General features: G+C 38.7%; 1 pseudogene; it reads right to left on the bottom strand.

The window, feature by feature from the left end:
• Nucleotides 1-19853: 19853 nt before the first annotated feature.
• LOC100356233 (casein kinase I pseudogene) lies at nucleotides 19854-21330 on the bottom strand (annotated as a pseudogene).
• Between the last annotated feature and the right edge of the window lie 259 nt (nucleotides 21331-21589).

The following is a 21589-nucleotide window of genomic DNA, read 5'->3' as shown; positions in this document are numbered from 1 at the left end:
ACAGCTTTTTTGTTTGCCAATTTAATTTCCTTTGGGTAAATTCCAAGGAGTGGGATGACTGGGTTGTATGGTAGGGTTATATTCAAGTTTCTGAGGAATCTCCAGACCTCCAGACTGACTTCCATAGTGGCTTAACCAGTTTGCATTCCCACCAACAGTGGGTTAGTGTCCCTTTTTCCCCACAACCTCTCCAGCATCTGTTGTTGGTAGATTTCTGAATGTGAGCCATTCTAACCAGGGTGAGGTGGAACCTCATTGTGGTTTTGATTTGCATTTCCCTGATTGCTAGTGATCTTGAACATTTTTTCATGTGCCTGTTGGCCCTTTGGATTTCCTCTTTTGGAAAATGTCTATTGAGGTCCTTGGCCCATCTCTTAAGTGGGTTGTTGGTTTTGTTTTTGTGGAGTTTCTTGATTTCTTTGTAGATGCTGGTTATTAACCCTTTATCTGTTGCATAGTTTGCAAATATTTTTTTCCCATTTTGTCGGTTGTCTCTTCACTCTCCTGACTGTTTCTTTTGAAGTACAGAAACTTCTCAATTTGATGCAATCCCAAATGTTAATTTTGGCTTTGACTGCCTGTGCTTCTGGGGTCTTTTCCAAGAAGTCTTTTTCGGTACCTATATATTGCAAGGTTTCTCCAATGCTCTCTAATAATTTGATGGTGTCGGGTCATAGATTTAAGTCTTTAATCCATGTTGGGTGAATTTTTGTGTTAGGTGAAAGGTAGGGGTCTTGCTTCATGATTCTGCATGTGGAAATCCAATTTCCCAGCACCATTTATTGAATAGACTGTTCTTACTCCCAGGGTTGGTTTTGGATCCTTGATCAAATATGAGTTGGCTGTTGATGTTAGGATTGATTTCTGGTGTTTCTATTCTGTTCCGTTGGTCTATCCATCTGTTTCTGTACCAGTACCATGCTGTTTTGATAACAACTGCCCTGTAGTATGTCCTGAAATCTAGTATTGTGATGCCTCCAGCTTTGTTTTTGTTGTACAAGATTGCTTTAGCTATTCGAGTTCTCCTGTGTCTCCATATGAATTTCACATCATTTATTCCAGATCTGAGAAGAAGTTCTTCGGTATCTTGATTGGTGTTGCAGTGAATGTATAAATTGCTTTTGGGAGAATGGACATTTTGATGATATTGATTCTTCCAATCCATGAGCATGGAAGATTTTTCCATTTCTTGGTATCCTCTTCTATTTCTTTCTTTAATGTTTTGTCATTTTCATCGTAGAGGTGTTTAACGTCCTTGGTTAAGTTTATTCCAAGGTATTTGATTGTTTTTGTAGCTATTGTGAATGGGATTGATCTTAGAAGTTCTTCCTCAGCCATGGCATTGCCTGTTTTTACAAAGGCTGTTGATTTTTTTGCATTGACTTTATATCCTGCTACTTTGCCAAACTGTTCTATGATTTCCAATAATCTCTTAGTAGAGTTCTTTGCGTCCCCTAAATAATCATATCATCTGCAAAGAGGGATAGTTTGAGTTCTTCCTTCCCAATTTGTATCCCTTTAATTTCTTTTTCTTGCCTAGTAGCTCTGGCTAAAACTTCCAGAACTATATTGAATAGCAGTGGTGAGAGTGGCCATCCCTGTCTGGTACAAGATCTCAGTGGAAATGCTTCCAACTTATCCCCATTCAATAGGATGTTGGCCATGTTTTTTTTTTTTCATAAATTGCTTTGATTGTATTGAGGAATGTTCCTTCCGTACCCAGTTTGCTTAGAGTTTTCTTCATGAAAGGGTGTTGTATTTTATCAAATGCTTTCTCTGCATCTATTGAGATAATCATATGGTTTTTCTTCTGCAGTCTGTTAATGTGGTGCATCACATTGATGAGTTTTTTTTAGATTTATTTATTTATTTGAAATCAGAGTTACACACACAGAGAGAAGGAGAGGTAGGTAGAGAGAGAGAGGTAGAGAGAGAGAGAGAGAAACATCTTCCATCTCTGGGTCACTCCCCAAATTGCCGCAGCTGCTGGAGCTGAGCCGATTTGAAGCCAAGAGCCAGCTTTCCTCCTGGTTTCCTACTTGGGTGCAGGGGCCCAAAGACTTGGGCCATCTTCTACTGCTTTCCCAGACCTAGAAAAGAGCTGGATCGGAAGTGGAGCAGCTGGGACTCAAAGTGGTGCCCTTATGTGGTGCTGGCACTTCAGTTGGCAGCTCTATCTATTATGCCACAGCAGAAGCCCTATGAATTACACCACAGCTGTGACTCTACCCACTATGCCACAGTGCCAACCCCAATTATTCAAGTCTTGCCTGGAAATAACACTTTAAGCTTAACCCCTTGAACTTGAGGTATAACTGTGGTTTAAAAAAAAGTACTTATTTTTTAGCATATATCTAGAAATCCTGCATCTAATTACCTATGGTATAATTTGATGTAGTCAACTTGGAAGGCTGTACGCTGATTATTATTACTAACTTAATTATCATATAACAGTTATAAAAGGGGTGTCCAAACACATCAGCAAATTTAGGTGAAAATATGGCACTTTTCATAGAACTGAGAGCAATGAGCTGAGAATTGTTATTTGAGGAAACTGTATTTCTACCAAAACCATCTTGGGTATCAGATTTAATATGCATCAGCTCAACCCAGGCAGTCTGAGAGCACGACATCATGTACAGAATGTTCATTTGGAGGTCAAGTGTAATCTCCCATTTTGTGGTCAGGTTTATCTTAAAAAGCAGATTAGTACAATGCTATTATGTGTGCATTTCTTCTGAAGTATGGAAATTCCTATATTTTTATAACATATCCAACAAGTTCATTCCACTTTCTAGTTGTAAAAATAGTTATGGAGGCTGGCGCCATGGTGTAGTGGGTAAAACTGCCGCTTGCAGTGCTGGCATCACATACGGGCACTGGGTTGAGTCCTGGCTGCTCCACTTCTGATCCAATCCCTGCTAATGCACCTGGGAAAGCAGTTGAAGATGGCCCATGGGCTTGGGCTTCTGTACCCATGTGGGAGATCTCGAAGAAGCTCCTGGCTCCTGGCTTAGGATGGGCCCAGCTCTGGCCATTGTGACCATTTAAGGAGTGAACCAGCAGATGGAAGCTCTCTTTCTCTCTCTGCCTCTCCTCTATAACTATTTCAAATAAATAATTTTTTTAAAAAGTTATGTAGTCCCCAAATCCAGGAAATATTAATGGTTTCATATATACCCACAACTGCATGAGCAATTACCTGGCAAAGGAATCACACTAGATTGTTGGGGATGTTGAAAGTGTAGTCTGGAATTCAGCTATTCCACGGCACAATGACTTTGAAGTCAGAACCATCAGCTCAGTCTTGTGAAGCTATTTGCTTCTCAAGTTGTATTTCTTATCATTTCACGGAAATAATATAAAAAACATGATGCAAATATACTCAATGGCATTAAGTATAACTTTGAAACTATTGGCATATATTTTTTTTTAAATTAGTAGAGGGACAAGGTTTCACAATGAATCAAAGAATACCACTCTTATTTTTAAAGTTTGATTTCTTGGTTTTCTGGGAAGAGTAGTACAGTTAGATAAGAGAAATGTGGTATAATGTATCCAGATTCAATTTTATTTGTTAAATTAGAACTAATTGGCATGAGTGAAACAAGTGTCCCAAACAGCGACCTTTCATTATATTTTGCAGAGATATCTACCAAGATACCAAAAGAATATCATTGGACCTATTAGTGTTACTAATAATATAAAAAGGAGTATGGTACATGCAAATAATGTATTCATCCACATTTATAGCTGCCATCATGTACAGATATTATAGACAAGTATTTCAGTTGAAAATTGTACATTTTATCCACTATAATACTTAATTTCAGGCATAACTGGAACTCTTATAGATTTTAGCCGGAAGTTTAATCACGTTTGGAATTGGAGAAATTATTATGAACTATTCAGTTTCTTTTGAAATGTCCTATAGGGTGTCATCCAATTGTTTCATGTAATTTCAAACACTGAACTCAATGACTTAAGCCTTTTGGTAGTATTACAGAGGAAAGTTGAAAATACAGAAATGTCAGTTAAGTATAATGCATGATCCTAATTGAAAGCACAAAGGATTATAAAGTATAGATGTGTCAGATCAATGATCTAGAAAACAACTTCTGGTTAATGAATATCAGACGTTAGAGATTCAAGTATTCTAAGAGGAGACACTGAATAATATTTTCTGATTACTTATGATGGCCTGGTCATGAGTGATTTCCTCTTTGAGGCACAGTGAAGTATGTCCCATATTTAGGGCATCCAGAAAGGACACATTCAATTTATATAATAAAAAAACACATTTTACTCAAAGGACGATTATCTGAAAGCTAGTGTACAGTGTGAGAGCTGATCCTTTATTAAATTTCCTATTCAAAGCCATGTTACTGCAATAATGACTTACTCAGCTTTCTCCCAATATCAAAAGATGACTCTGTCAGTAGCTATTTAACTGCTTTTTAATGAGTTATATATTATTCAATCTGTGAGGTCAATAGTTCATTGTGATGAAAAAATATATATTCATAGTTTTCTCGTGAAAACTAGATGACCTTGTAGATACTTGGTCATGTTCATATAAATCAGTGTTTATGCATTTGAAGTCTTTATTTTTACGATACAATTTAAAAAATATGCGCAAGAAAGAGTAACAATCCAAACCATATATCTATACAAAACTATATCTTTACAACAGCCCAAATAACAAAATTAAATAGAGGTGCATAATTGATATAATATTACAGACTAAACACAAAAGCAAGTAAGTACTGAAATTGTGATAACCATATGAAATAAAAGCTTTCATTTTTATTAATAAAATGATTAAGAATAAATATCAATCCTTAGACCCACACGATAATTAACATAAACATATGTTAATCTAATTTTCTTTAAATTAAAATAAAATGAAAAGAATTGCTCAAAGGATAACTGGTAAAAGTCTCCTAGAGTTATATATCATGACAGAATGGCAATTACAAACTATCTCACATCATGTGAAAAAGCAAAATTCATTTGACAGTCCCATATAAATGCGCAGCCACTATCATAGACTTTTGTAACATCAAAATCAGAACAGAATAACATTTTTCATGAAAGCAATACATATAGAATGTTGAAAATTCTCCCTGAGTTCTAAATGTCAGTAGCCAAAGTTACTTGTCATTCCTCATATTATCCTCTTCTAAAAAGTGATTTAATCACAATTATTTTGACTACTTGCATTGCAATTATGTTTGCAATATTGACAAATTATGCTACTTTGTCGTAAGTACTTTAAATAATTATAGCACTTGTCAAATATCTCTAAATCAGATTATTTCATGCAAAAGAAAACTTAGTATGTCCATACTCAAATCATGTTCTATTGTCCTTGATGTGACATCACATCATTTTGGTTGACAGATGATAACATTACAGATAAAGAAGCCTATTTTATCAGAGGATTATGCCTGTCATGGTATAGGAGATTCAGTGTCACTCACCAGCAGCCAGTAACGTTCTGTTTTGCAAGTCTGGGGAGTTAGGGATAAGGCTAGATGACAAGGTATCATAAACAGTTTACATCTTTCAGTACTTTAACACAGATGGACACATGAGTTTTTACCACTTTAAAACTTTAAATTTCAGATTTTAAGCTTCCACTTTAAAAATGAGATGAATGCCTATGATATAAATGCTTCTACTCATCCCATTCTGGTTGTTAAACTAGTTTCTAAGTTGGAGAAAACATTTGTTACATCTTGACAAAGCCTTGATATCAAGAAGACACTTCTTTTTCTAAGTGTCATATCTCCCAATGAGAGAGCATATATAATGCTATCATATATGATGGTTGTCAAAATATTCAGTATCTGTAACCCTATCAATATGACCATAACTAACATGTAAATTAAAAAGAATTAGGAAACACAAAGATTATAGATGCTATGAGTGTCTCAACATATCTAAGATCTTTATATTCTCATCTCTCCTCCCTTCCAAAGAAATTTTCCATCTTCACTCTTTTCCTACATCAATTATGGCAGCTCTTTCTGGCTACCCATTTCCTGTCTACCAACAAATTACTTTTGTTCCATCTTCTTTATATATACGAAATATAACAGCTTTTCCTCAAAACTTCTACTACTGTCACCATGTCTTAGTTCATTTTGCTATAGCAAAATACCATAAACTGGTTGCTTATAATCGACAGAAATTTATTTCTTACAGCTCTGGAGGCTGGGAATTCCAAGATCAATGCACCAGCAGATTTGGCATTTGACAAAAGGCCTGCTTTCTGGTTCAGAAATGTATGTTCTCTCTGTGACCTCATCAAGTGACAGAGTGACCTCACACTGCAGTATCTCCTTTATAAGGCACAGATTTTATTTATGAAAACACTGCCTTCATGTTTTAATCACTTCTCTAAGGCCCCAACTCTTAATACCATCACACTGGTGACTGCGTTTCAATGTATGAATTTGGGAATCAGAGAGCAAAAACATTCAGACCATTGCACATGATTATCTAAGAAACTATCATTCTTGATTGACTTACAGACAATTGTTACAGACAACTAACTGACCTATCCACCACCAACATCACCCATTCCTCATCTATGTCTATAAATGTAGTCTAGTATGTACTTAACAATAAAGAAATATGATCCAATATATGAGAACTTATCATTACAATGACCCTCAGTCTCAAAGTTTAAATGGATATCCTTACAGTGACCAAAAATTTTAAATGTTCTTCCCCCTTCCATCTTTGACTTCATCTACTATTCTTTCCTCGATTTTATGTGCTCTAATTCCCTGACATTCATCAATACCACCTTCACTCTCAACTTTGGCCTGTGTATTTTATTTTTTTAAAAATGTTTAAAGCTTTTATTTAATGAATGCAAATTTCATAGGTGCAACTTTAGGAATATGGTGGTTCTTCCCCCAGTACTCACCCTCTCACCCCACTCCTATCCCACCTCCTAGTCCCTTTCCCATCTCATTCTTCATTAAGATTCATTTTTAATTAACTTTATATACAAATGACCAATTCTACACTAAGTAGTTTCAACAGTTTGCACTCACCCACCCACCCACACAACACACACACACAACATAAAAAGTACTGAGAACAAGTTTTGCAGTTACTTCTCATAGTACAACTCATTAAGGACATGGGGATTAAGTGTACAGTGACTTCTGTTGTTAATTTAACAATTAGCACTCTTATTTATGATTTCAGTTATCACCCGAGGCTCTTGCCATGAGCTGCCAAGGCTATGGAAGCTTCTTGTGACCACAAACTCCGTCAATATTTAGACAAGGCCATAAGCAAAGTGGAAGTTCTTTCCTCCCTTCAGAGAAAAGTACATCCTTCTTTGATGGTCCTTTCTTCCCACTGTGTCCTCACTCACAGAGATCCTTCATGTAGGATATTTTTGCCACAGTGTCTTAGCTTTCCATGCCTGAACTGCTCTCATGGGCTTTTCAATCATATCTGAATGCCTTAATGGCTGTTTCTGAGGTCAGAGTCTTACTTAAAGTGATTGTCATTCTATGAGTCTGATGTGTGGCCTGCTTCCCATGTTGGACATTCCATCCTTTTCACTTCTGTCTATTATTACCATGGCCTGTGTATTTTTTATTCTTCCAATAAGGCCAAGATAGTATTACATTATCTTTCTTTGTTCCTAATAAAAAGATAGATGTTTCATGTTAATTGGGTTTTGAAGGATAGCATTCTTAGAAACATGCCACAGAAGCACCAATGAAGCAGTTTTAATTATCTGAAAAACAGTTTACACACTGGAAAGATACATTGGAAAGACTTGGGGTTCATGCAGAAACATGCCCATGCTATGCTATTATAGGACCTAACTGAATATTAAAGTTACATATGGCACCTAAAGATCTAATATGTCTGAATAGTGAGATGCTGCACTGACATCAGCCACAGAAAGAAACTAGAAAAACAAAGGAAGGAACATGTTCCTAGAGAACAAATTGAAAGACATTTTCTTTACTAAAAGACTGATTTATATATTTTAAAGGCAGAGTTAGAAAAGGGAGGGGGGGAGAGAGAGAAAATATGAGAATCTTCCATCTGCCAGTTCACTCCTCAAATGGCTGCAACATCCAGGGCTGGGCCAGGTTGAAGCCAGGAGCCTAGAAATCCATCTGGATATCCCACATGGGTGCAGGGGCCCAAGGACTTGGGCAACCTTTCGTAGGTTTCCCAGGCACATTTGTTTGGAGCCAGATTGGAAGAGGAGCAGCCAGGATTCAAATCGGTGCCCATATGGAATGCAAGCATTGCAGGCTGCAGCTTAACCTGCTGTGCCACAATGCATGCCCCTGAGAGATGTTTTCAGTGTAAAGTTGACAGAAGAAAACAAGACTCTATGGGGCAGTCAGGAGAAAGAAAAAACCACAGCTGCTGGCAGCACCTCCAGCCACCTCAGCATCTACATGACTGGCTCTGGGCTTGGAAATACCATCTTGCCAAGATCATCTAGGAAAAAGCTGCCATGGCCCCTGCCACCAGCAACTTTAACTGAGGGAGAATTCCACAGTCCCCACTGGCTAGTCTAGCCTGGGGAGCTGACAGGACTCTGAGCAACTAAATTGCTTCATAAAGGAAAGCCACACTGCCTCCTCCCTTCCTTCCCCCAAGCAAAGCACTGACTCCATTTGCTGTGGCAGAATCACTGCTGAACTCTGTCCAGATTGAATGAACAATGAACAGTCCTGGTGCTAGCAGAGCCAGACGTAGGGCAGCAGATGTGGCAGAGAGCAGAACCCCTTCACCTTGCGACTGTGAGAGTTACAGCAAATGGCACAGAGCTAAGAAAATCACAGGTTGTAGATGGTTTCCATGTACTCATCCAGTCTTGCTCCAGAGACCAGAACACCCTGAATATTAGGGATGGATCTCACAATGGAGTCAGGGGACACACTGGGGAATGAGTCTGTCTTCCAGATGGTGTGCAGGCCTGAATGAATAGTGTTCTGGCACTGATTAGCTAATTCACACAGGCACAGAGCTGCACTAGAACTTAAAACAAACCAGTTGGCTCCAACATCCCCTCTCGCAACTGACTGTAGAGAGAGGTGCTGGATCATGACCATCTTGGATGTCACTCTGGACTCTTCCTCCACTCAAAAATGGTGGCTTGAGTTTCCTGACTGTACCCAGAAAATACCCCTAGAACTCAAGTGTAAGCCTTAGGCACTCTACAGAGCTCCAGAGGCAAATCTTCAGGATTAAAGACTTCAATAATAATAAAGAAAAATCCTCCAAATATGATAGAAACAAAAGATTGTACAAATGTACAAAAATCAATGTACACAAGAAATATGAGCAATGAAGTCAATATGACTCCTGAAAGGAACACAATATTATGTTAATAGTGAACCGTGAAGAAGGGGAGGTTGATGATCTGTCTGAAAAGTAATTCAAAAGAATGATTGTAAGGTTACTCAAAAATACAGAGAAACACTTAAATGAAATTAGGAAACTGCCACAGGACATGGATGAGAAATTCTGCAGAGATAGTGATACTAAAAAATAGAAATATTAGAAATTAAGTATTCAATAAAACAAATAAAAACACAATGGAAAGCCTAAAAAAACAGACTTGATGAGGCAGAAGAAAAAATATCTGATTTAGAAGGTAGGTCTTTTGAAATATCTCAGCAAAATAGAAGAAATTATAAAGAATGAAAACAGTGTTGAGGAGCTAGGTGGTACCATCAAACAAACAAATATGCAAGTCTTGGGAGTTTCTATAAGAATAGAAAAAAAAGAATGACTTGGAAAATCTATGCAAAGATATAACAGCAAAAAGATCTGGAAAAAGATATGGACATCCAAATACAGAATGCACATAGAACCCCAAATAGGCATGATGCACAAAGATCCTCACCAAACATCAAACTTTCAAAAGTAAAACACCAAGAGAATACCCTATAATTTGCGGAAGAGAAATGCTAGGTCACTTTTAAAGAAACTCCCTAGAGGCCAAGAGAGAATAGACATATAGTCCAAGTTCTAAAGGAAACCATATGGCCGCTGTGGTGTAGCAGGTAAAGCTGCCACCCGCATCCCATATGGGCATCAGTTCGAGACCTGGCTGCTCCATTTTTGATCCAGCTCTCTGCTGTGGCCTGGGAAAGCAGTAGAAGATGGCCCAAGTCCTTGGTCCCAGCTCCTGGCTCCTGGCTTTGGATTGGTGCAGCTCCGGCCATTGCAGCCAACTGGGGAGTGAACCAGTGGATGGAAGCGTACTTTCTCTCTCTTTAGATGGACTAAATTACCCCCCAATTAAAAGACACAGATTGGCTGAATGGATTAAAAAAAAGATATACTCTGTATGTTGCCTACAGGAAATACATTTCACCAATAAAGGTACACACAGGCCAAAAGTGAAAGAATGCAAAAACATATTCCATACAAATGGAAATCAAATGTGAGCAGAAGGGGGCAGGCGCCGTGGCTCACTTGGCTAATCCTCTGCCTGTGGCGCCAGCATCCCATATGGCACCAGGTTCTAGTCTCGGCTGCTCCTCTTCCAGTCCAGCTCTCTGCTGTGGCCCAGGAGGGCAGTGGAGGATGGCCCAAGTGCTTGGGCACCTGCACCCGCATTGGAGACCAGGAGTAACCACCTGGCTCCTGGCTTCGGATCGGCATAGATCCGGCCATAGTAGAAATATGGGGGGTGAACCAACGGAAAAAGAAAGACCTTTCTCTCTGTCTCTCTTTCTCACTGGCTCTATCTGTCAAAAACAAAAAAGAAAAAAAGGGAAATGCAAATAAAAACCACAATGAGGTTTCAACTCACCCCAGTTAGAATGGCTCACATTCAGAAATCTATCAACAATAGATGCTGGAGAGGATGTGGGGGAAAGGGACACTAACCCACTGTTGGTGGGAATGCAAACTGGTTAAGCCACTATGGAAGTCAGTCTGGAGATTCTTAAGAAACCTGAATATAACCCTACCATACAACCCAGTCATCCCACTCCTTGGAATTTACCCAAAGGAAATGAAATTGGCAAACAAAAAAGCTGTCTGCACATTAATGTTTATTGCAGCTCAATTCACAATAGCTAAGACCTGGAACCAACCCAAATGCCCATCAACAGTAGACTGGATAAAGAAATTATGGGACATGTACTCTATAGAATACAATACAGCAGTAAAAAAAAAGAAATCCGGTCATTTGCAACAAGATGGAGGAATTTGGAAAACATCATGCTGAGTAAATTAAGCCAGTCCCAAAGGGACAAATATCATATGTTCTCCCTGATTGGCACAACTAACTGAGCACCAAAGGGGAAAACTGTTGAAGTGAAATGGACACTATGAGAAACAGTGACTTGATCAGCTCTTGTCCTGACAGTTGATGTACAATGTAATACTTTATCCCTTTTAGTATTTTTTTTTGTTCTAGTACTATTGGTTGAACTCTGTAATTAACACACAATTATTCTTAGGTGTTTAAATTTTAACTGAAAAGTGATCCCTGTTAAATATAAGAGTGGAAATAAGAGAGGGAAGAGATGCACAATTTGGGACATGCTCAATCGGACTTCCCCCAAATGGTGGAGTTAGAAAAGTGCCAGGGGATTCCAATACAATCCCATCAAGGTTGTATGTACCAATGCCATCTCACTAGTCCAAGTGATCAATTTCAGTTCACAATTGATCACACTGATAGGTCTAAGAGTCAAAGGGATCACACAAACAAGACTAGTGTCTGCAAATACTAACTGATAGAATAAAAAAGGGAGAGAACGATCCAGCATGGGACGCGGGATACACAGTAGACTCATAGAATGGCAGATGTCCTAAATAGCACTCTGCCCTCAGAATCAACCCTTAAGGCATTCGGATCTGGCTAAAAAGCCCATTAGAGTATTTTAAGCATGGAAAGCCAAGACACTCTGGGAAAAAAAAAAAAAGAAGACGACCTAAATGAAAGATCTCTGTGAGTGAGATCCCAGTGGAAAAAACGGGGTCATCAAAGAAGGAGGTTCCTTTCTCTGAAGGGAGGAGAGAACTTCCACTTTGACTATGACCCTGTCGGAATAAGATCGAAGTCGGCGAACTCAAAAGGCTTCCATAGCCTTGGCAACTCATGACTAGAGCCTAGGGAGATTACTGATGCCATAAACAAGAGAGTCAAATTGTTAAGTCAACAACAGGAGTCACTGTGTACTTACTCCTCATGTGGGATCTGTCCTTAATGTGTTGTCCAATGTGAAGTAATGCTATAACTAGTACTGAAACAGTATTTTACACTTTGTGTTTCTGTGTGGGTGAAAACTGTTGAAATCTTTACTTAAAATGTACTAAATCGATCTTCTGTATATAAAGATAATTGAAAATGAATCTTAATGTGAATGGAATGGGAGAGGGAGCAGGAGGTGGGAGGGGTGAGAGTGGGAGGGAAGTTATGGGCAGGAAGCCATTGTAATCCATAAACTGTACTTTGGAAATTTATATTTACTAAATAAAAGTTAAAAAAAGAAGTAGCTTTACTGATATCAGAAAAAAATAGACTTTAGAACGAAAACTGTTAAAAGAGACAAAGAAGATCATTATGTAATGATTAAGGATCAATTCAACAAGATATGACTAAATAAATGTATATATACCCAGTGCTAGGGCACACTGCTTCATAAAACAAATGTTAATGGATCTAAAAGGAGATATAAGCTCCAATATGATAATTCTGGGGGACTTTAATACCTCACCTTCATCACTGAAAGATCAGTTAAAAAAAAAGAAAGAAAGAAAACCGAGCTAATCTACACTATGGTCCAAAGGTACCTGACAGATATCTAAAGAAAATTCCTTCCCACAACTGTAGATTACACATATTCTTTTCATCAGTGCTTGTAAATTTCAATAGACCATATACTAGGCCATAAAGGAAGTTTCAGGAAATTAAAAAAAATAAAATCATATGTATCTTTTGCAGAGAGTGGGAGAGACAGAGAGAGCTCTTCCATCTACTGGTTCACTCCTTAGATGGCTGCCATGGCCAGGGCTGCACCAGGCTGAAGCCAGAAATCAGGAGCTTCTTCTTGGTCTGCAACATGGGTAGCAGGGGCCCAAGCACTTGGGCCATCTTCTGCTACATTTTCCAGACCATTAGCAGGGAGCTGAATTGGAGGTGGAGCAGCTGGGACACAAACAAGTGCCCATATGGGATGCCAACATTGAAGACTATGGTCTTACCGGCTGCACCAGAATGCTGGCTCTTTACAAAATTTTAAGAAAGAATTAATACCAATTCTTCATAAGCTATTCAAAACAACTGAAAGGGAGGGAATCCTACCAAATTTATTTTATGAGGCCGGTGTTACCCTAATTTGAAAATCAGAAAAAGACATAGCATAAAGGACTATAGACATATAGACTAATATCCCTAATGAACATAGATACAAAATTCTCAACAAAATACTAGCAGGTTTAATCCAACAACACATCAAAAAGACCATCCACCCAGACTAAGTGGAATTTATCCAAGGGACTCTGTGATGGCTCAATGCATACAAATTAGTAAACATGATACATCACATCAATGAAATGAATGATAAAAAGCATACAATTATCTCAATAGCTGCAGAGAATCTATTTGGTTAAATACAGCAACTTTTCACGATAAAAACCTTAAAAAATTGGGTATAGAAGGGGAATACATTATTACAATTAAAGCAATAAATGACAAACCCACAGCCAGCATCATATTGAATGGGGAAAACCTGGAAAAATTTCCTCTGAGATGTGGAACCACACAAAGATACACACTCACACCACCATTATTCAATATAATCCTAGAAGTTTTAGCCAGAGTCATTAGGCTGGATGAAAAAAACAAAATGATACAAATTGGAGAGGATGAAGTCAAATTATTCCTGTTTGCAGATGACATGATTCTTTATAAAGGGGAGCCAATAGATTCCATAAATAGATTATTAGAACTCATAAGAGAATTAGACAATGTTTCATGATATAAAATCAACACACAAAAATCAATAGCATTCTTATTTACCAACAATGTTCTGTCTGATAAAGAAGTTCTAAGATCAGTCCCATTTGCACTAGCCACAAAAAAATTTAGATACCTTGGGATAAATTTAACCAATGATGTAAAATATATTTACAATGTAAATTATAAAATATTAATAAAAGAAATAGAAGAAGATAAATTTGAAAAATCTTCCATGTTCATGGATTGGAAAAGTTAAGATAATCAAAATGTACATACTGGCCAATGCAATTTAGAGATTCAATGCAATCCCAAACAAAATTCCAAGGAAATTTCTCACTAAATTAGAAAAATGAATCTTAAATTTCATATAAAAACACAAAAGACTCTGAATAGCCAATGCAGTTTTAAACAGCAAAAACAAAGCCACAGGTATCACAATACCATTTTTTAAAACATACAAGGCTGTTATAATGAAAAGGGCCTGATAATAGAACAAAATAGACATGTAGCCCAATTGAACATAACAGAAACCCTAGAAATTAATACACACCTCTACAACCAACTAATCTTTGACAAATGAGCTAAAATTATTCCTTGGAGAAAGGATAGTTTCTTCAGTAAATCATGTTGTAAAAATTGGATTTCTACATGCAGAAGTTTGAACAAGACTCCTACCTTACACCCTATACAAAAATCAACTCACAATGGATCAAAATTCTACACTTGACCTGAAACCATCAAAATACTATAGTAAAATATAGGAGAAATGCTGCAATACATTGGCCTAGGCAAAGACTTCTTGGATAAGAATCCGGAAGCATAGTCAATAAAAGCAAAAATAGACAACTGAGATTACATCAAGTTAAGAAGCTTCTACACAGGAAAGTAAACAATTACCAAAGTTAAGAGGCAACCAATAGAATGGGAAAAATATCTATAAGCTATGCATCTAACAAAGGATTAATTTCCAGAATATATAAAGAGCTCAAGAAATTCAACATCAACATCAACAACAACAACAAAAAAATAAATCCAGTTAAGAAATGGGTAAAAGATGTGAATATGCATTTTTCAAAGGAGAAAATTCAAATGACCAATGCACATGAAAAAATGCTCAGGATCGCTAACTATCAGAGAAATGCAAATAAAAACCACAATGAGGTTATCACCATACTCCAGTTAGATTGACTATTATCCAAAAGTCAAAAAGTAACAAATGCTGGTGAGGTTGTGGAGAAAAAGGTACCCTTAATACACTGTTGTTGAGAATGCAAATTAGAACAACCATTACAGAAAACAATAAGGAGAGTCCTCAGAAAACTAAAAATAGATCTACAATATGACCCAGCTATCCCACCCATCGAATATATCCAAAGGCAGTGAAATCAACATATGAAAGATATACCTGCACTCCTATGTTTATAGCAGCTCAGTTCGTAGTATCAAAGACATGCAATCAATTTAGGTGTTCATCAACTGATAATTGCATAATTAAAATGTTGTATATATAAATAACTGAATAGTAGCCATAAATAGAATGAAATCCTGATATTGACAACACAATTATTGCAACTAGAAATCATTATGCTAAGTGAAGTAAGCCAGATCCAGGAAGACAAATATCACACATCATCTCTTGTTGGTGGTAGTTAATACATATAGAGAATAAAAACTGTGTGGATGTCTTATCATTTGATATTTAATTATAAATATTACTTCATTGAATCATACCATGTTAGTTACAACAAACTCTTCTTTACCTACATTATGATCATTGTCGTGAATACTTCCTTCTTTGGTATTAATACCTATCTTCAAGAAAAATAGTGCATATGTATATAATGCCTACATTTAAAGTGAATTTGACAGTGTTAAACATTGTAAAATAATTCTAAAATGTAAAAACTGAATATTGCAAAATACTGTATATAAAAGTAGGATGCATTGATAATCATATGGTATATCTATGGTACTTAAACATTAATGATAGACATCTGTTGTAGACTCAAATCATTTAATTAGAAAACATAACAGGGGCCAACACTGTGGCATATTGGGTAAAGCCACCGCCTGCCATGCTGGCATCCCATATGGACACCGGTTTGCATTCTGGGCTGTTCCACTTCCAATCCAGCTCTCCTCTATGGCCTGGGAAAGCAGTGGAAGATGGCCCAAGTCCTTGGGCCCCTGCACCCATGTGGGAGACCGGGAAGAAACTCCTTGCTCCTGGCTTTGCATCAGCACAGCTCCAGCCATTGTGGCCAACTGGGGAGTGAACCAGCGGATGGAAGACCTCTCTCTCTGCCTCTCCTTCTCTCTCTGTGTAGCTCTTTCAAGTAAAATAAATCTTTTTTAAAAACATAACAAAGACATGCAGGACTTTGGGGTACACATGTGTGAAAGAGAAGAGAGTGGCTATTGGAAATAGTTAACCTTGTTTCTTGAGAGTGATGACTAGTAAAAGTTAGTGGGTAATAAACCATGTTATGTACACAAAAAATAAAATTTTGATCCTTTTCATTGACCATATTTTCAAAGCAAAAATATTCATTTAGATATGTTTGGTTTGTTTTTGATGAATGAATAAATATGCTTAAGAAACTCATGATGTCCTAAGTATTATTAATCTGCAAAATTGTCTCCACTTTGATTAGGAGCATGATATAGGACCATGATGAGGCAGAATGCTGTATGTTGATTTTTGTTTTTGTTTTCTTGCTTGCGTTAGCCTTCAAATACAATAGAGAATGAAATCAATTATACAGAGTAAATTAGGGATTCAATCTTTAAAATCAATGCTAAGTCCTGAGGACAAATGTTTGTGGGAAAGAGTCCGACTTAATATTTAAGATAGGATTATCTTTCTTATGTAAAGTAATTATTTTTATTTCAAAAAGCAGTTAATAGAGGAATAGGGTATTGGAAATTCTCTGTCATGAAATTCTCCTTCTAAAACATGCTAAAAATATTAAAACCTGAAGCTGAATAATTGAACTAGGTATAGGAGCATTTGTACTGTCAAAGAAGTCTCTTGTCTTACGAGTACCTATTAATAAAATCCCAGCCAGAGTAAAATAGTGGCTGACATTTATTCCATGCTATTACAAATAATTTTGTGTACCATACTGGAACATGTATTTTCTTGATATCTCCTTTGTACATTACATGACTTCCTACTGTATCAGGCAAAAAACTAAAATAGCAATCATCAAAGTTACAATTCTTCCAGTCCTATTAAAGTCGACTCCAGAAAATTTTAAAAAATGCTATTGGGTTTTTTTTTCTGATTTGTTTTTAGCTGTTATATTGTTTTACTTTATAAAATTGTGAGGCTGGTATGTCAGTCTCCACAGGCCTAAATATTATGAGACTACATTTTTCTTCTGTGAATATCAGTTGTACAGGGCATAGGTTAAGATAAAATATCTGGCCGGCGCCACGGCTCAATAGGCTAATCCTCCACACCGGGTTCTAGTCCCGGTCAGAGCCCCGGATTCAGTCCCGGTTGCTCCTCTTCCAGTCCAGCTCTCTGCTGTGGCCCAGGAATGCAGAGGAGGATGGCCCAAGTGCTTGGGCCCTGAACCTGCATGGGAGACCAGGAGAAGCACCTGGCTCATGGCTTCGGATTAGCGCGGTGCGCCGGCTGCAGCGCGCCAGCCACAGCGCGCCAGCCACAGCGGCCATTGGGGGGTGAACCAACGGAAAAGGAAGACCTTTCTCTCTGTCTCTCTCTCTCTCACTGTCCACTCTGACTGGCAAAAAAAAAAAAAAAAAAAAGATAAAATATCTGAAGATCAAGCAAAAATTTTATTTGGGACTATAAGACTTAACAAAACTTGAGGCTGTGTGTAAAATTAATATTTAAATAGGAATAGAATGTCATTTATACATTTTGTTAGATGAATAATGATACCTTTTGCACAGACTTAAAGTATGATTTTATGTGAATCAAATCTGAAGTAGTAACCTACTTCTTAAAAAACAATCCCAATTTGAGCAACTAAGGAACATTGAATTTCAAATTAACATATTATTGTTTTAAATAATTTGTTTAAAGTAGATCCATAGAAAACTTTTTAAGGAAATTACTCCGAAGAAAAGCTTTATATCCTTTTCAGGGAATTAAGTAATCTATTTTGTTACAGAACTTGACCCAAATCCAGAAGATTATTTGTTCCCTCTGGTTAAAGTCTCCAAGAGCAGAAGTAATTTATTCTTGAATACATACTTAGTTTTTTATGATGTTTTTCATGATTATTAGAGTAATGTTAGCTTATTTTCAAAAAAGAAGCCTGAACTAATACAAAGTGAGGGGATTCCATTCACACTGGGTAATATCAAGAATCATTACGAGCTGCTCAGATTTTTATAGCATCAATAGAGACTTAGTCAATATTTTCTCATAATACTTTATGTTTAATTAATTTCAGGGATGAAAAAATTGATGTTTTTCTCCCATTGTTTAAAGATTAACCTTGAAACAGCATTCTTACATTTTGTATTGTAGAAATGAACAAAAAGTTTATGGGAATCATCAATTCAATATGATATGAATTTTTAAGCCATGGATAAAGATCAACCATTCTCTGATGTCTACAAGGGGGAAGAAAGTGAGGAAATTAGCATATTTATTGTGTTTCTATTTGCATTTTTATTCCCAAAGCTAATTACATTAAAGAAGCCTGACTAAATCATGAATTGTTATTTTTTAAATGTTTATGGTGATTACATTTATTTAAGCAACATACATAAATGTCCAATTGTAACATGTCAACTTAAGTTCTATGACAAATAAGCTTTATTTAAATACCAATAACATTATAGAGTTAATGCAGACTCCTAAGTGCTATCCAGTAGTCACTAAGTTTTTCTTATTTTTTTGTTACTATTAACAAAGAGAACGGATTTAATATAGTTCATAGATACAATTCTAAGAATATAATATTTCCTTCCTCCATCCCACCCTTCTCTCCCTCCTCCTTTCCTTCTTTATCACTTTTGAGGTAACATACTTTTAATTAACATTACAGTCAAGGGCTTAATGCTCCACTAAATAAAGATATAAACAATTAAAGAAGACCCTAATTCAGCAATAATATAGGCAAGGGGTACAAACAATAACCAATTGCTAATAGAAGCTGCTATTTCCAGTGCACAGGGTGAGTTTTCATATCCTCAAACATTGGAATCTGGTTGCTACCATATTAACAACCTTGCAAACAAGATGCTAAGCATTTTAAGAAAGTTTTAAGAGAATAACTTGCAACCCCAAAGGTGGAAAAAGCCCTAATAATCCACAGTTGGGAGAATTTGCAAAATTACAATTGTGGCTGAGTACTATTCATTCCACTCTTCTGAAATACGCTTTAAAGCAGTTTACTGCACAACAGATCTTAACAAAAATATGACCTACGAAAAATTTCTCCACAAATTTGTCTCTGTCAACCATTTAGCCAACTTTTTCACTTGAAAAAATTAATGCAGGCCGGCACCATGGCTCACTAGGCTAATCCTCCACCTGAGGTGCCAGCACACCGGGTTCTAGTCCCAGTCGGGGCGCCATATTCTGTCCCGGTTGCTCCTCTTCCAGTCCAGCTCTCTGCTGTGGCCCGGGAGGACAGTGGAGGATGGCCCAAGTGCTTGGGCCCTGCACCCCATGGGAGACCAGGAAAAGCACCTGGCTCCTAGCTTCGGATCAGCGTGGTGTGCTGGCCACAGCAGCCATTGGGGAGTGAACCAACGGAAAAGGAAGACCTTTCTCTCTGTCTCTCTGTCACTCACTGTCTAACTCTGCCTGTCAAAAATAATAATAATAATAAAATAATAAATGCAATAGAAAGCAAGACACCATGTTTCACTATCTCAGTTAATCCTCCCAATTCTGTGGCTAAAACACATGACACAAACAGAATCACAAATGAAATTAAGTTCACAACAAGTTCTTGACACCACTAATATACACATGAACGAAAATTCCTAGATTTGGGGAGAAACACTGCCGCTCCTATGGTCTCCTCTGCTGCTGCTGTTGCACGCCTCACGCATACGAACCTTTTAAGTTGCTCTTGGTTTTCTCAGTTTCCTTGCCTTTGGGGCTCTGGATCTGCTTGCCCTGACACTGGAAGATGCCGCCTGCGCTGTTGTTTTCTGCTTTAACACTGTCCAGTCAAACGCATAGTCATACTGGTAGTTCAGGGTCCCGAAAAGGTTGCGGAAGAGCTGCCTCAGATACGTGTAATCCGGGGCTTCCTCAAACTTCAGTCCACGACAATACTTCAAGTACGTGGCAAACTCTTCAGGGAACCCCTTGCATAAAACTTCAACGGGCGTGGACATCTTCTTGTCACGGATTTTTTCAAAAGCTTGCTTCACTGTTGCAGCCCTTACTTGTTGCCAGGGCAGGCTGCCTCTGTTAAAATACATCAAAACATAGCCTAAGGACTCCATGTCATCTCGGCGACTCTGCTCCATCCGGAGATGTGCATTGATGCTGGCATACTGAGCGGTGCCAATGAAGACTTTGGCCTCGCTGCACGCTATGTGTTTCTTGGTCCTGCTGTCTCGGTAGGCTTTGGCCAACCCAAAATCAATGAGGAATACCTGGTCCTGTACCGCGAAGGAGGGGTCCCGAGAGGCACTCGCAGCTCTGCCTCTCTTCCTCCTCCGCGCTGGAGATTCCAAACACTTCCTACAGGAGCCCTCAGTACCCATTAGAAAGTTATGGGGCTTAATGTCTCCGTGTATGAAGTTCTTCGTATGCACATATTCCAGCCTGGTGATCATCTGGTCGGCCAACATCAGGACAGTTTTCAGCGTGAACCTTCTGGAACACAAGTTGAAGAGGTCTTCGAGGCTAGGTCCCAGGAGATCCATGACGAGCACATTATAGTCTCTCTCCTGCCCATACCACTGGATGCGGGGGATGCCAACCCCACCCTGGAGAATCTTGTAGAGTCGGTGCTCTTCCCGCAGTGTGGGGCTCGCGGCGTGCTGCGACTCCAGCTTCACGGCCCACTGCTTGCCGTCGGTGACGCTAACAGCCAGGAAAATGTCGCCGAAGCCACCAGACCCTATCTTCCTTAGCAGCTTGTATTTGTCTGCCACAACGAATCTGGTCTTGGCGCCGCTGGTGCTCGCCATGCTGACACCCAAGATGGAGGCTGCGCTGAAGCGCCGGCGGCGCCGAGGGCACGACGCAGGCCTCGAGGGCTCGCCCACGGGGCAAAGCTACACGGGTGGCAGCAGGAAGCAGACGCCGGAGGCCTCCGGGGACGTTTCAGGGCCCTGCCTCGAACCGCGGGGACCCGTTCCCCGCCACCCGGGCTCCTGTGTACCAACGCGCCGAGGCCGGGAGGTGGGTCTGCGGCTGGCCCGCTGGCCCACTTTGCGGCTGGCCGGCCGGCCCACTCCTTCCCCGGGCGCTTCCGCTGCCTTGCTTTCCGGCTGCGTCGCGAGCTGCAAACGCGCTGTGCAAATTGGGCCTCACAGCTGTGTCCAGTGCCTCTGGCCCGCTCCGAAGGGACCTCTTGTGTTTCAGCTGAACTGTGCCGTTTGCTTCTTAATTATGAATCCAATAGTCCTTCCTCCACCCGTGGCACACAA

Source organism: Oryctolagus cuniculus, chromosome X (genome assembly GCF_964237555.1).
Source record: "Oryctolagus cuniculus chromosome X, mOryCun1.1, whole genome shotgun sequence".
Classification (NCBI taxonomy): domain Eukaryota; kingdom Metazoa; phylum Chordata; class Mammalia; order Lagomorpha; family Leporidae; genus Oryctolagus; species Oryctolagus cuniculus.
This window is presented reverse-complemented; position numbering and strand designations above follow the sequence as displayed.